Genomic DNA, 14,981 nt, shown 5'->3' with positions numbered 1-14,981 from the left:
GAAATCGTGTCACGTGTCAAGTAAGAAGAAAAAACGTCTGCCACCACGTGCTAGAATTTCACAGAGGCAGGGTTGTGTTCTTTAGAGACTGCAGTGTTTCGCTCCACTGCGTTATTGCTCGTGTTGGACGGCATCCCATGCCTGTCATGTGAATATGGAATCGATGGTTTTAGGAGGGCTATACTCAACGTCGTGTAGTATTTTCGCTACCCCACGCGTCTGTCGCCCGAGAAGACAGGAATATTGACCTTTCCACCGCGCAGTATCGAATATTTGCGTCATGTACTTTGAGTTAGGAAATGGGCTTGTTTCCATCAAGATAAGTACTGAAACTGCTTGCAAGGATTTGGGTGAGCGGGTGGTATTAGGCTACCGAGAAAATTTTAATTGAAACCAAATTTAACAAGTCTTTATTTCAAATTTTAGTTTTAAAGAACTGTACAAAATCAAAATATACAAATCTTCAATCGTTTACACTATAGAACCAGCTGGACAACGCTGTCTTGAAAACTTGAACAGTAACATAACGCGAAAGACGTTAATTTGAGTTTTTGCGTAGAACTAGTAGTTCCGAAGCCAGTTGAGTGTTCGTCTTGGCTTATGGATACAACTGTTAAATAAAAGAAATAAAACAGAGAAAATCTACTCTGTAAAAGGATCAAAAACGTAATTTTTTAAGGCAAGCGTATATGAAGCAAACGAATCCTGACACTAAACTTATCGGCAAGAAACAGAGTAATTATCCAAACAGAAAAGTGATTTAATTTGATGTTAACTGCTATAATGTGGATGTGACCGAAGACCAGAACAATAGATTAAAACAGTATAGAATTAAAACTATTCTGGCACAGAAACCGACATGATAAAGACATTTACAATGAAATTAGTAAAAATTAAATGGTATCTGAACACACAGAACAGTTTCATAGAGCACAATGAGTAGCGTAAAAGCCAGTGACTGTACAATTGTTCAACAGCAAAAATATTAAAAGCATATACCAAAAAATAGTAAAACGAACTGATACGTCAGGACAGAAAACCGTTCTATAAAACACAGCACATAGCATAAAAGCTCATGAGTAAACACTGGAAATTCCTGCTAACCATTTGCAAGAAAACTCAAGACAATATGGTGACTTATAAGAAAAGCGCTAACTTTTGAATACACTTTTATACGCCAAATGCGTTGAACACTTGCATATTGATCAGTATGCTGTGGCAGCTCAAGATAGCAAAACGAAAGCCAAGGTTTTAAATTTCACGTTCAAGAAACCGTTCACACAGGAGAATCGTACAAACATACCGTCATTTCAGAATCGGACAGACTCCCGTATGGTCGACATAGTAATAAGCATACCTAGCGCTGAGAAACAACTGAAAGATCTGAAAGTAAATAAATCACGTCCGGAGGGAATCCCAATTCGATTTTACGAAGAGTATTCTACAGCATTGGTCTCTAACCTAACCTGCATTTATCGTGAATGTCTCACCCAGCACGAAGTCCCAAGTGACTGGAAAAAGGCGCAGGTGACTCCAGTATATAAGAAGAGTAAAAGAACGGACCCACAAAAATCACAAACCAATATCCCTAACTTCGATTTGCTGCAGAATCCTTGAACATATTCTCAGTTCCTATATAATAAACTTTCTTGAGACTGAGAAGCTAGCCGGCCGCTGTGGCCGAGCGTTTCTAGGCGCTTCAGTCCGGAACCGCCCTGCTGCTGCTGTCGCAGGTTCGAATCCTGCCTCGGTGGATGTGTGTGATGTCCTTAGGTTAGTTAGTTTTAAGTAGTTCTAAGTCTAGGGGACTGATGAAAAAAAATGGTTCAAATGGCTCTGAGCACTATGGGACTCAACTGCTGAGGTCATTAGTCCGGACTGATGACCTCAGATGCTAAGTCCCATAGTGTTTGGAGCCATTTGAACCATTTGAGAAGCTTATTTCCTCGAATCAGCATGGCTTTAGACAGCATCGCTCGTGCAAAACTCAGCTTGCCCTTTTGTCACATGACATATTGAGAACTATGGATGGAGGGCAATAGCAGATTCCATATTTCTAGATTTCCGGAAAGCATTTGACTCGGTGCCCCATTGCAGGCTTTTAACCAAGGTGCGAACAGGTGGAACAAGTTCACAGATACCTGAGTGCTCGAAGACTTCTTAAATAATAGAACCCAGTATGTTGTCCTCGACGGTGAAAGTTCATTAGAGACAATGTATAGTCAGGAGTTCCCCAGAGAAGTGTGATAGGACAGCTGTTGTTCTCTACATACATAAATGATTTGGCGGACAGAGTGGGCACCAATCGGAGGTTGTTTGCTGATGATGCCGTGGTGTGCAGGTAAGGAGTTGAAGTTGATTAACTGTAAGAAGTTACAAGGAGACTTAGACAAAATTTCTAGTTGGTGTGATGAATGGCAGCTAGCCCTAAATATAGAAAAATGTAAGTTAATGCGGATGAGTAGGGAGATCAAACCTGTGATGTTCGGATACAGTATTACTAGTGTCCTTCTTAACACAGTTAAGTCGTTTAAATATCTGGGCGGAAAGCTGCAAAACATTGTGAGGTGGAACGAGCATGTGAGAACTGTGGTAGGCAAGGCGAATGGTCGAGTCGGTTTACTGGGAAAATCTTAGGAAAGAGTGACTCACCTGTAACGGTGACCACATATAGAACGCTGGTGCGACCTATTATTGAGTAATGCTCCAGTGTTTGGGGTCCGTACCAGGCCGGATCGAAGGAAAACATCGAAGCAATTCAGAGGCAGGCTGCTAGATTCGTTACCGGTAAGTTCGAACAATACGTGTTACGGAGATGCTTCGGGAACTCAGATAGGAATTCCTGGAGGGTAGCCGACGTTCTTTCAGAGAAACACTATTGAGAAAATTTGGACAACCGGCGTTTGAAGCTGACTGCTGAACAATTCTAGTGCGGCCAACATACGTTGCGCCTAAGGACCACAAAGGTACGAGAAATTAGTGGAAGAGGAAAGGAAATGACAAGTATTGGTACAGGATAGTGTATGGTAAATTCTCGCCCTTATTAATACAGCCGAGCGACTTCTCGATGAGGCCCAGATCAGCTCGCAAAACCTGTGGTCAACGTCAATGGCCGAAATTCTGCAGTCTGTAAATGCCGTCTAATCGCTAAATACAGCGCCGGGTACGTCTTGGGCCGACCGGAACTTGATTCGCTCCAGTAGACCACAGTGATGATGAGAGAGACACGGATTTATACTACAGTTAGAAACGATTAACCTTCTGAAGATCGTAGTCAGCAAACATGATCCACACATCTGACAGTCTTCCGGTAACTCCAACCAACGCAACTTGTACACGTAAGATATCACTACGGCACTGCTGAACACACATTGACCCACTGAATTGCTGTCTGAAGTCACTGGAGCGTAGACATGTGAGTCACTCCCGGCCGAAACTCAAAGAGAGCTCTCCCGTCACTGATACGAAATGCAACATCTTCGTATGACCACCGCCACGCCTCCTAGCTGACGCTTGGTCGGCGATAACGTGCAGAGATGTTCAAAGGCGATGAGTACCCTCGAGACGGCACAAAATTGGCTCAGATATCCACACGAGCAGTGCGACAATACCTGAAGCAGCAAAGACCGTCAGCACCGCGACCTTTGTTGCGATTTCCTTAGACGCGGTGACAGTGTGCGGCCAGCGACAATGGTGACGACAATGAATAATCACAGCTGTGCGTGCAGCATCGTAATAGAAGTATCCATATGCGGTGGTTCCGAAAAGCAGTAAAATTGCTGTAAGGGGCAGTCAAGTGAAAACAAGATTGTAATGAAACTTATTTTGTGTGGTGTCAGTTTTTTTCGGACACGTATAAATAAATATATTTGCCCAGCTCTCGAATAATCATATCTTCAGAATACTCTTTATTCGACCTCTTGCGGGAGTCAGGTGAGGTTGCGAGCAATAAGGGCAATGGACAAGGAACACTATGCATACGGGAATTTGGGTGAGACGGGAAGCTTGCTAGGATAGCTGAAATGGTCAAGTCTACCTGTGGCGAATAGTGGGAAATTGGTTTTCGAGTCCCGGTCTTATACAAATTTTCACTTGTGAGAACTGGATTTACGACGGCTATTCGGAAAGTTAAGAAGGATCGGTCGCGAAATGGAAACCACACTAAAATTCGGATGAAGCTTTGCGCAGAAGCGTTGGACGATGCCCGTAGATAGCGTCACGTCGCTCTTCTCAGTTCTAAGCGTACGATGAGCGCCTAAAAATGCCTAGAACATAGTGTCTCCCGTCAAGTACGAGTGCCTGCCGAGAGATTTCGTCTGATTTAATGCAACCCCACATAACGCAGCTGTCATACGATTACTTCTTCATTACAGTTCTAGGCCTTGCACTGATGGGGTACTGAGGAAGCTCCTGCAGCGTTTTCGATGAGAAGTGTTTGACCATCCACCATACGGCCCGGACTTGGCTCCATGTGATTTTTCTCTCTGCTCACATGACAGGCTATGAATGCAGCATTTAGGCACAGATAACGAGTTGCAGTCCAGCGTAAAAAATTGTCGGGAAGCACAGGAGGCTGCTTTCTACACTCCTGGAAATTGAAATAAGAACACCGTGAATTCATTGTCCCAGGAAGGGGAAACTTTATTGACACATTCCTGGGGTCAGATACATCACATGATCACACTGACAGAACCACAGGCACATAGACACAGGCAACAGAGCATGCACAATGTCGGCACTAGTACAGTGTATATCCACCTTTCGCAGCAATGCAGGCTGCTATTCTCCCATGGAGACGATCGTAGAGATGCTGGATGTAGTCCTGTGGAACGGCTTGCCATGCCATTTCCACCTGGCGCCTCAGTTGGACCAGCGTTCGTGCTGGACGTGCAGACCGCGTGAGACGACGCTTCATCCAGTCCCAAACATGCTCAATGGGGGACAGATCCGGAGATCTTGCTGGCCAGGGTAGTTGACTTACACCTTCTAGAGCACGTTGGGTGGCACGGGATACATGCGGACGTGCATTGTCCTGTTGGAACAGCAAGTTCCCTTGCCGGTCTAGGAATGGTAGAACGATGGGTTCGATGACGGTTTGGATGTACCGTGCACTATTCAGTGTCCCCTCGACGATCACCAGTGGTGTACGGCCAGTGTAGGAGATCGCTCCCCACACCATGATGCCGGGTGTTGGCCCTGTGTGCCTCGGTCGTATGCAGTCCTGATTGTGGCGCTCACCTGCACGGCGCCAAACACGCATACGACCATCATTGGCACCAAGGCAGAAGCGACTTTCATCGCTGAAGACGACACGTCTCCATTCGTCCCTCCATTCACGCCTGTCGCGACACCACTGGAGGCGGGCTGCACGATGTTGGGGCGTGAGCGGAAGACGGCCTAACGGTGTGCGGGACCGTAGCCCAGCTTCATGGAGACGGTTGCGAATGGTCCTCGCCGATACCCCAGGAGCAACAGTGTCCCTAATTTGCTGGGAAGTGGCGGTGCGGTCCCCTACGGCACTGCGTACGATCCTACGGTCTTGGCGTGCATCCGTGCGTCGCTGCGGTCCGGTCCCAGGTCGACGGGCACGTGCACCTTCCGCCGACCACTGGCGACAACATCGATGTACTGTGGAGACCTCACGCCCCACGTGTTGAGCAATTCGGCGGTACGTCCACCCGGCCTCCCGCATGCCCACTATACGCCCTCGCTCAAAGTCCGTCAACTGCACATACGGTTCACGTCCACGCTGTCGCGGCATGCTACCAGTGTTAAAGACTGCGATGGAGCTCCGTATGCCACGGCAAACTGGCTGACACTGACGGCGGCGGTGCACAAATGGTGCGCAGCTAGCGCCATTCGACGGCCAACACCGCGGTTCCTGGTGTGTCCGCTGTGCCGTGCGTGTGATCATTGCTTGTACAGCCCTCTCGCAGTGTCCGGAGCAAGTATGGTGGGTCTGACACAACGGTGTCAATGTGTTCTTTTTTCCATTTCCAGGAGTGTATAACGAAGGTACTGGAAAGTTGGCACAACGCAACGATACATCCCTTAGTCGCAGCGGCAACTATTGTCACAGAGTGATGTACTTGACCACCTCTCACGTGGACTCCTCGGCTACCAAATGAATTCTCTGGATATTTGGTGGCATGGGCCGCCTTGGCTTACACGCCCTCCTGAATGGTGGCCAAATAACGATACTCCAACGATGGTACGACTTCCTCCCGAAGAAAAGAGGAAGAAAACCCAGAGCCAAGTTTTGTCGATATCTACGCCAACCAGCCTTTTGAACTTACTTAAATTCAGCTCCTACTGGAAGCTCATTCGTATCACAGCATGGACTCTCCGTTTCCTACACAACATTCGTCAGAAGAATAAATCTTCAGGAGAACTTACAGCCACCGAATTATCAGCTGCCAAAATGTATTGGATTCGAGTGGGCCAGAGAGATTCCTTCCCCAACGAATTACATGCACTTCAGAATAACTTACCACTGCCAAGAGAGTCAAAAATCGCACGATACAATCCTTTCCTAGAAGATGGACTGATACGTCTAGGAGGTCGACTGCAGTGCACTAGCCTAAATAGGGAACAAAAACATCCTGTACTCCTTGACGGTTCCCACCACTTCACACAATTGGTTATTCGAGAGACACACATCCGCCTTCATCACTTTGGTGTTCGTTCTGTACTATCCGAACTGCGAACCGAATTTTGGATCCTTAGAGCTCGTCAGGCCATCAAAAGAATCCTATACTCATGTCTCGCATGCAAGATCTTGAAGAATCCACGAGGGCAACAGATCGAAGCACCGCTGCCACCTGAACGAGTTTCACCTGCCAAACCATTTGCTGTAACCGGAATAGACTTTGCTGGCCCACTATTCATCAAAGTGGGGAAGGAAACGCACAAGTCATATATCACTCTTTTCACATGTGCTACCACACGAGCTGTCCATCTCGAACTCTGTACAGACTTGTCAACGGACAAGTTTCTTATGGCACTTCAGCGATTCGCCGGAAGACGCGGACTACCCCACACGATATATACAGATAACGCGAAAACATTCCACGCCACGAATATGGAACTAGCCCAACTTTGGAAGGCATTAACCACCACAAAATCTTATCAGTTCCTCGCCCACCACGGTATTACTTGGAAATTCATTGTCTCCCGTGCGGCTTGGTGGGGAGGATGGTGGGAAAGAATGGTGGGCACTATAAAGCGTTGTCTACGGAAGGTATTGGGACTCGCAAAGCTCACTGAGGAACAACTGAATACCACCTTGATCAGTATTGAAGCCGCGGTGAACTCCAGGCCCATCACACCAGGAGATGATTGTGATGCACTCACACCATCCCATTTTCTGACGGGAGAAAAACTTACGACTATTCCGACGGGACCAGAGCCTTCAGCGAGCACAAATTTAACAAAGGAATTCCGACTGAGACAGCAACTCTGTGACAGTTTTTGGAACCGTTGGGTTAAAGAATACCTATTGGAGCTCCGGAACTACCATGAAGTTAAACGCCCATCGGGACGAGTCATCCCCTTTCGCCCTGGCGACATCGTGCTGATCCAAGAGGACCTTCGTCCGCGACATATGTGGAAGAAGGCCAGGATAGAAAAGGTACTACCAGGAAGAGACGGCAGGGTAAGGACGATAATACTCCGGACACCAGAAGGTCACATCATTAGTCGTCCTGTGCAGCTGGCCGTACCTTTGGAGGTCGACCAGGGTGGGGAGGATGTCACAGAGTGATGTACTTCTCGCAAGTGAGAGACTGTTTGTTTACTCTTTGGACAATGTATCTTTGACTTGTTGTATTGTATGCTCTGTGACTATGGAATAAAGTGTTGTTGGACTGCTAATCGCTGCTCTATTGTGATTCACGACAACTATGTAGTGGATCAGCTGGAAGGTGTAGCTAACTGTTGCAAAAAAAAGGACAGTTTCGATCTTCAGTGTGGTTTCCATTTCGCGACCGATCTTCCCTTACTTTCCGAATAGCCCTCGGATTTCAGTGCCCGACTCCAGCTGAGGTCGGAATATTTTTTCAGTCTTGGGGCGAGATTTTCAGTCTGCAGCGGAGTGTGCGCATGATATGAAACTTCCTGGAAATTAGATGAGGTCCTGTTGGAAGTAAAGCTGTGAGTAGGGATCGTGAATCGTGTTTGGTAGCCCACTCGATACAGCACTTCACAGCGAAAGACAAAGGTCCCGAGTTTGAGTCTCGATCTGCTACGATGTTTCAGTAAGTAAACTGTATATTATTTCCAAAGTAATCGCCGCTGCTAGGCAAGACGGCCATTGCCTTCATGGAAGAATGTTTGCGGCTGCCTACGGCACCAGGGCTGTACCCAGGCATCCACCTCTCCGTTCAAAGGAAATCGACGGCCACGAATGTCTTTCTTTAGGTCACCGAAAATATGGAAATCTCATCAGGACTGTGTGGAGGATGTGTAAAGGCTTCCCACCGAAATTTCTGCAGCGTACTCGAAACAACCTTGGCAAAATGTGGGCCCGTTGTTTCAGGTATTCTGCACAAGTTTCTCTGGGAATCTGTTACACGTCCTCCCGAAATCTTCGCATGCGATTTCATTGATTTTAGAGATCTAAAGAACGCCATTCGTGGCCGTCGATTTGCTTCGCACGAGGAGGTGCACGCCTGGGTACAATGATGGTTCCGTACATAACCACGAAGTTTTTTTCATGAAGGCATTGACCATCTTGTCTCATAGTTGTATAAGCATAGTAAAAGTTATGGGCATTACTAATGAAGTATTAAACAGTTTACTCAATTTTTCTCCATCTGTCTTGTTTTCATTAGACTGCCTCTTATAGGATGCTTTCATCTTCCTCAAACAGGTCCAGGATCTGGCATGAAGGTACGTGATGTTATTGGGTGCACAATACTATCACCTCTGGCAATATGGGCAGCTGCCGCTATTTTTTTTTTTTTTTTGACGTATTAAGACTGTTGTCTGTGACAACTTCCAACAGGATAACGCAAGACTTCATGTTTCCGCTGCTATCCTGAGCTATCTCGACACAGACGTGTCCAACTTTGGTTCCCTGGCTAGCACGACCTCCAGATCTGCTACCCAATGAAAACAACTAGTCGTGGGTTGCCACCACTCGCCAGCCACTGCGACTGATGGTCTCGAGCATCGAGGTGACGGAACTAAATGACGTATCTGTGTCATCCAAGCTTTGTTCGCCTCCTCGATGCCCAGCTAGTTTAGTGCGATTGTTGGCACTAAATTTCACACCGTACATACCGTCAAATCACCCACAAATTTAGAAGTTTGTTCTTCGTACTATGTTGTATACGCATAACTGCAATCCTTCCTGGCGCTGTAATTTTAGCGGCCAGCAGCGAATACGGGGCGAGTGTTGTACCTGCATTCGCGCACCTCGGCGCTACCGCTGTGCTGCCGCTGCTGCCGCGTGGCAGCCCGGCAGAGCGGAATCCGCGATAATCCGCGCCAGATCTGCAGCGCGTCAAGCGGCCGCCATTAGCGTCGCGGGCCTAATTGCGGGCCTCGGAGGCGGCGACGCGACGGCGGCGGCGAAGGTGGAGGCGGAGGCGGAGGCGGAGGCGGAGGCTGCTGCGGCGCCGTATCGCAGCCCGCACGGCAGCCCAAATCTAGTTAGCCGCCCGCCAGTGCACAAAGTGGGACGGCGCGGAGAGAGGATATAGCCGCACCCCTGTTCCAGAACACGCGCCTCCGGAATCTGGCTGCTTACAGACAACAGTTAATACTGCACACGCCGGGGATCTGTGTCAGCGACTTGATAAAGGCTGCAGTCTGCATAGACTGTGCTTCGCGGGTAAACGAAACGAATCATCGTTGAAGTAGGGGAAGTCACTCAGTTGTTTTAATTATTATTTATAAAGTAGGAAGTTGAAAGTCGTGTTATACAGGACTGTCACAACTAACAGCGAAATATTTATTTATCTTATTTGCCACTATTTGAAATATGGCAGATATGATACTGCGTGAAGAGTTTGGCAGAGCACTGAAAGACCTAAGTCGAAACAAGGCCCTGGGAGTAGACAACATTCCATTAGAACTACTGATAGCCTTGGGAGAGCCAGTCCTGACAATACTCTACCATCTGGTGAGAAAGATGTATGAGACAGGCGAAATTCCCTCAGACTTCAAGAAGAATATAATAATTCCAATCCGAAAGAAAGCAGGTGTTGACAGATGTGAAAATTACCGAACTATCAGTTTAATAAGTCACAGCTGCAAAATAATAACGCGAATTCTTTACATACTAATGGAAAAACTGGTAGAAGCCGACCTCGGGGAAGATCAGTTTGGATTCCGTAGGAATACTGGAACACGTGAGGTAATACTGACCCTACGACTTATCTTAAAAGAAAGATTAAGGAAAGGCAAACCTACGTTTCTAGCATTTGTAGACTTAGAGAAAGCTTTTGACAATGTTGACTGGAATACACTCTTTCAAATTCTGAAGGTGGCAGGGTTAAAACACAGGGAGCGAAAGGCTGTTTACAATTTGTGCAGTAATCAGATGGCAGTTATAAGAGTAGAGGGGTATGAAAGCGAAGCAGTGGTTGGGAAGGGAGTGAGACAGGGTTGTAGCCTCTCCCCGATATTATTCAATCTGTATATTGAGCAAGCAGTAAAGGAAAAAAAAGAAAAGTGCGGAGTAGGTATTAAAATCCATGGAGAAGAAATAAAAACTTTGAGGTTCGCCGATGACATGGTAATTATGTCAGAGACAGCAAAGGACTTGGAAGAGCAGTTGAACGGAATGGACGGTGTCTTGAGAGCAGGGTATAAGATGAACATCAACAAAAGCAAAACGAGGATAATGGAATGTAGTCGAATTAAGTCGGGTGATGCTGAGGGAATTAGATTAGGAAATGAGAAACTTAAAGTAGTAAAGGAGTTTTGTTATTTGGGGAGCAAGATAACTGATGATGGTCGAAGTAGAGAGGATATAAAATGTAGACTGGCAATGGCAAGGAAAGCGTTTCTGAAGAAGAGAAATTTGTTAACATCGAGTATTGATTTAAGTGCCAGGAAGTCGTTCCTGGAAGTATTTGTATGGAGAGCCATGTATGAAAGTGAAACATGGACGATAAATAGTTTAGACAAGAAGAGAATAGAAGCTTTGGAAATGTGGTGCTACAGAAGAATGCTGAAGATTAGATGGGTAGCTCACATAACTAATAATGAGGTATTGAATGGAATTGGTATTGTAAATCAATGGGAGAAACAGAGACAGTGGGGAGAGATATATATAGACAAAGGCAGTGAGAGGGCAAATGCTGAGTATGAAGGCTTGACTACAGTGAGAGACTGTGTAAAAGAGTTTAGAAAATTCTGTATTAAGAGAGCGGGAATATATTCGCAAGGCGAAATTTTTGGTGAAGGAGGGAGAATGAGTATTGAGGCAGCTAGTTCTCCGCTTTTCTGTAAGAGTCTTTCAAAAAGGAAGATATTTACATTTTTTTGTGCTCCGATAGGAGCATTTTCTGCTGATTAAGTTTTGTGTTAAATTGGGCAAAAGTGCGACAGACACTTTCGATACAAACTGTTTATAGTAATAGTATGCAGGTTTCGTAATGCTAAAGAGAGAGACTCAGAAAGAGAGAGAGAGAGAGAGAGAGAGAGAGAGAGAGAGAGAGAGCCCTGCAGATGATCCATGCCCAAGAGCATCTTCGACAGTTCGAAAAAGTGGCCTGAATTCATCTAAACGATCGTTGTTCGTCTACCAGGTTAATTGAGGAGCTCAGTTGAATTCCTAAAGCAACTGTGCATTGCAATCTAACTGGAAATTTGGGCAAACAGAAGATCTGTTCCACTCACTTACTAATGATCAAAAACATTGCAGAGTCCGTCTCCGTAGCGTAGCGGTAGCGTTTCCGCTAATCACTGAGGGGGCCCGGGTTCGATTCCCGGCAGGGGACTGGGTGTTGTGTGTCCTTAATCATCATTTTCATCATCATTGACCTGCAAGTCGCCGACGTGGAGTCAACTAAAAAGGGCTTGCAATATGGCGGCGGAACTCCCGCGCAGGCCTCCCGGCCAACAATGCCATACGCTCATTTCCATTTTTTTCCATTGCAGAGTGGAACGCTGCAGAGAAATGGAAAAACTGACCGGTAGGGACTCAGAGGTCATTTCTTGCATCGTAACTGGTGCTGAAACATGTTCAGTACAAGCCAATTACAAAGTGCCAAAGCTCGGAATGGAAAATTCCAGAATCTCTGAGACTGAAAAAAACTGCAAAAAGAACGTGACAGGACACTGCTAACTTTTTTTGTTTGATACAAAAGGAATTATCCATATAGAATTCACCCTGAAGGTCAAGTGGTGAATGCAGATTACTAATTGGGTGTTTTATATCGTTTATGGGAGATGATTGTTCAAATTCTGCTGAATATCGGAATCAATAAAAATGCTGTCCGTTGTACGACAATGCACCGGCGCACAAAAGTGAAATGGCAAGCGATTTCTTGGTTCAAACGTGTATAGTGGTGCTTGAACACCCTTCCTATTTGCCTTATTTGTATCTGTGCGACTACTGGTTATTTCAAAAACTGGAAATGGCAGTGAAAGAAATGCGTTTCGACAGGACTTCAAATATTCGGAAGGCTACGACCACGGTACTGCAGGCAATTTCAAAGACTGGGTATCAGTATTCTTTCGAAAAATTTTTCCAACGCTTCTAGTCGTATATTGATTCACAAGGAGCTTATTGTGAAGAAAATGTCATGTATACTAAAAATAAACAACGTCTTGCATTTTATTTCACATTTCATATGGGATAGATAGTGTATATACATGGTCGAGTCCCATTAATGTAACTACCGCATGTGTTCAACGTAAACCGTGCAATAACCACTCACAGACGGTAGATGGAAGCACTAGCAGTAGATGGTCTGTCTAGGGGACGCGGAAAATATTGAGTCGTTGTCGTAATGTGTAAACGGAGAGATTTATATGACGTCATGATAATTGGCTTTGGGGGAAAGGGTGGAACCGTTTCCGAAATTGCTAAATTTGTAAACTGTTCGTGTGCCGCCGTGGTTAAAGCATACCATGCATGGCGCTATCCAAAATCGATGCAACAGTGGTGCACAATGGGTCATAGATGACAGGGGCGAACCACAGTTGCGGTGATGAGATTCGATCCAATCCACCTATGCATAAATTTTTCATCCTGAAGCTGATAGTCATTCAAGGAGCAGTGAGGTGGTGCTGATCAGATACGGCGTCACGTTGCAGGTGTTCAGTTTCTCTGCCAGGAGAAAGGGAAAAGTGGTAGAAGCCGACTTCAGGGAAGATCAGTTTCGATTCTTTTTTCAGCGAGAATAGCGTCAAAAGTCATGTTTACCTGTAAACGTTACAAGAGCCTCCTCATCCTCTACGCCCCTCCCTCCCCCGTCCGTCACACACTTCCCTCTTCCCTCCAGTACTGAATTGGCGATCCCTCGATGTCTCAGAATGTGTCCTAGTAACCAGTCCCTTCTTCTAGTCAGGTTGTGACACAAATTTCTTATTCTGTTCAGTACTTCCTCGTTTGTTACGTGAACTACCCATCTAATCTTCAGCATCCTTCTGCAGCACCATATTTCGAAAGCTTCTATTCTCTTCTTGTCTAAACGGTTTGCTGTCCTTGTTTCACTTCCGTGCATGGCTACACACCATATAAATATTTTCAGAAAAGACTTCCTGATACTTAAATCTATACTCGATCTTAACAAATTTCTCTTCTTCAGAAATGCTTTTCTTGCTATTACCAATCTACATTCTATATATCCTCTCTACTTCGGCCATCATCAGTTCTTTTGCTGTCCAAATAGCAAGACTCATCTACTACTTCAAGTGTCTCGTATTCTAATCTGATTCCCTCAGTATCATCTGATTTAATTCTACCATATTCCATTATCCTTATTTTGCTTTTGTTGATGTCCATCTTGTATCCTCCTTTCAAGATACTGTCCATTCCGTCAACCGTTCGTCCAAGTCCTTTGCTGTCTCTGACAGAACTACAATGTCATCGGCAAATAAAGTTTTTATTTATTCTCCCTGAGCTTTAATTCCTACTATAACTTTTGCTTTGGCTTCCTTTACTGCTTGTTCAATGTAAGGATTGAATAACAACGGATATATGCTACAACACTGTCTCACTCACTTCTCAACTACTGCTTCCCTTTCATGCCCCTCGACTACGTCTGGTTTCTGTACAAGGTGTCAATAGCCTTTTACTCCCTATATTTTACCCCTGCTACCCTCGGGATTTCAAAGAGAGTATTCCAGTCAACATTTCTCGTAGGTTTGCCCTTCCTTAACCTATCGTCTAAGAGAAATCGTAGGGTCATTATTGCCAAGCGTGTTCGTACATTTCTCCGGAATCCAAACTGATCTTCCCTGAAGTCGGCTTCTACCACTTTTCCCTTTCTCCTGGCAGAGAAACTGAACACCTGCAACGTGACGCCGTATCTGATCAGCACCACCTCACTGCTCCTTGAATGACTACCAGCTTCAGGATGAAAAATTTATGGACAGGTGGATTGGACGTGGTGATGAGATTCGATAGCCTCCTCAGTCTATTAACCTCACACCATCAGACTGCTTCCTGTGGGGTGCCATCCCTATACTTGGGGGGGGGGGGGCGCTGGTGGCCGAGCGGTTCTGGCGCTACAGTCTGGAACCGCGCGACCGCTACGGTCGCAGGTTCGAATCCTGCCTCGGGCATGGATGTGTGTGCTGTCCTTAGGTTAGTTAGGTTTAAGTAATTCTAAGTTCTAGGGGACTTATGACCTCAGCAGTTGAGTCCCATAGTGCTCAGAGCCATTTGAGCCATTCCTATACTTGGGACGCACACATTGACGTTTATAAATATGGAAATAAAGCATTCTGGAGAGCCATATTTTATAATCTAATATAGATTTAACGTTGTTAAAGTAACATCGTAGCTGTAATTTATAGGC

At 45.8% G+C, this 14,981-nt stretch overlaps 1 protein-coding gene across 1 annotated transcript in view; it reads left to right on the top strand.

Moving 5' to 3' along the window:
• LOC126175379 (uncharacterized) overlaps window positions 1-14,981 on the top strand; it is a 195,003-nt gene that overhangs the window by 134,746 nt on the left and 45,276 nt on the right. The window lies entirely within an intron of this gene.

Source organism: Schistocerca cancellata, chromosome 3, assembly GCF_023864275.1.
Source record: "Schistocerca cancellata isolate TAMUIC-IGC-003103 chromosome 3, iqSchCanc2.1, whole genome shotgun sequence".
Lineage (NCBI taxonomy): Eukaryota > Metazoa > Arthropoda > Insecta > Orthoptera > Acrididae > Schistocerca > Schistocerca cancellata.
This window is presented reverse-complemented; position numbering and strand designations above follow the sequence as displayed.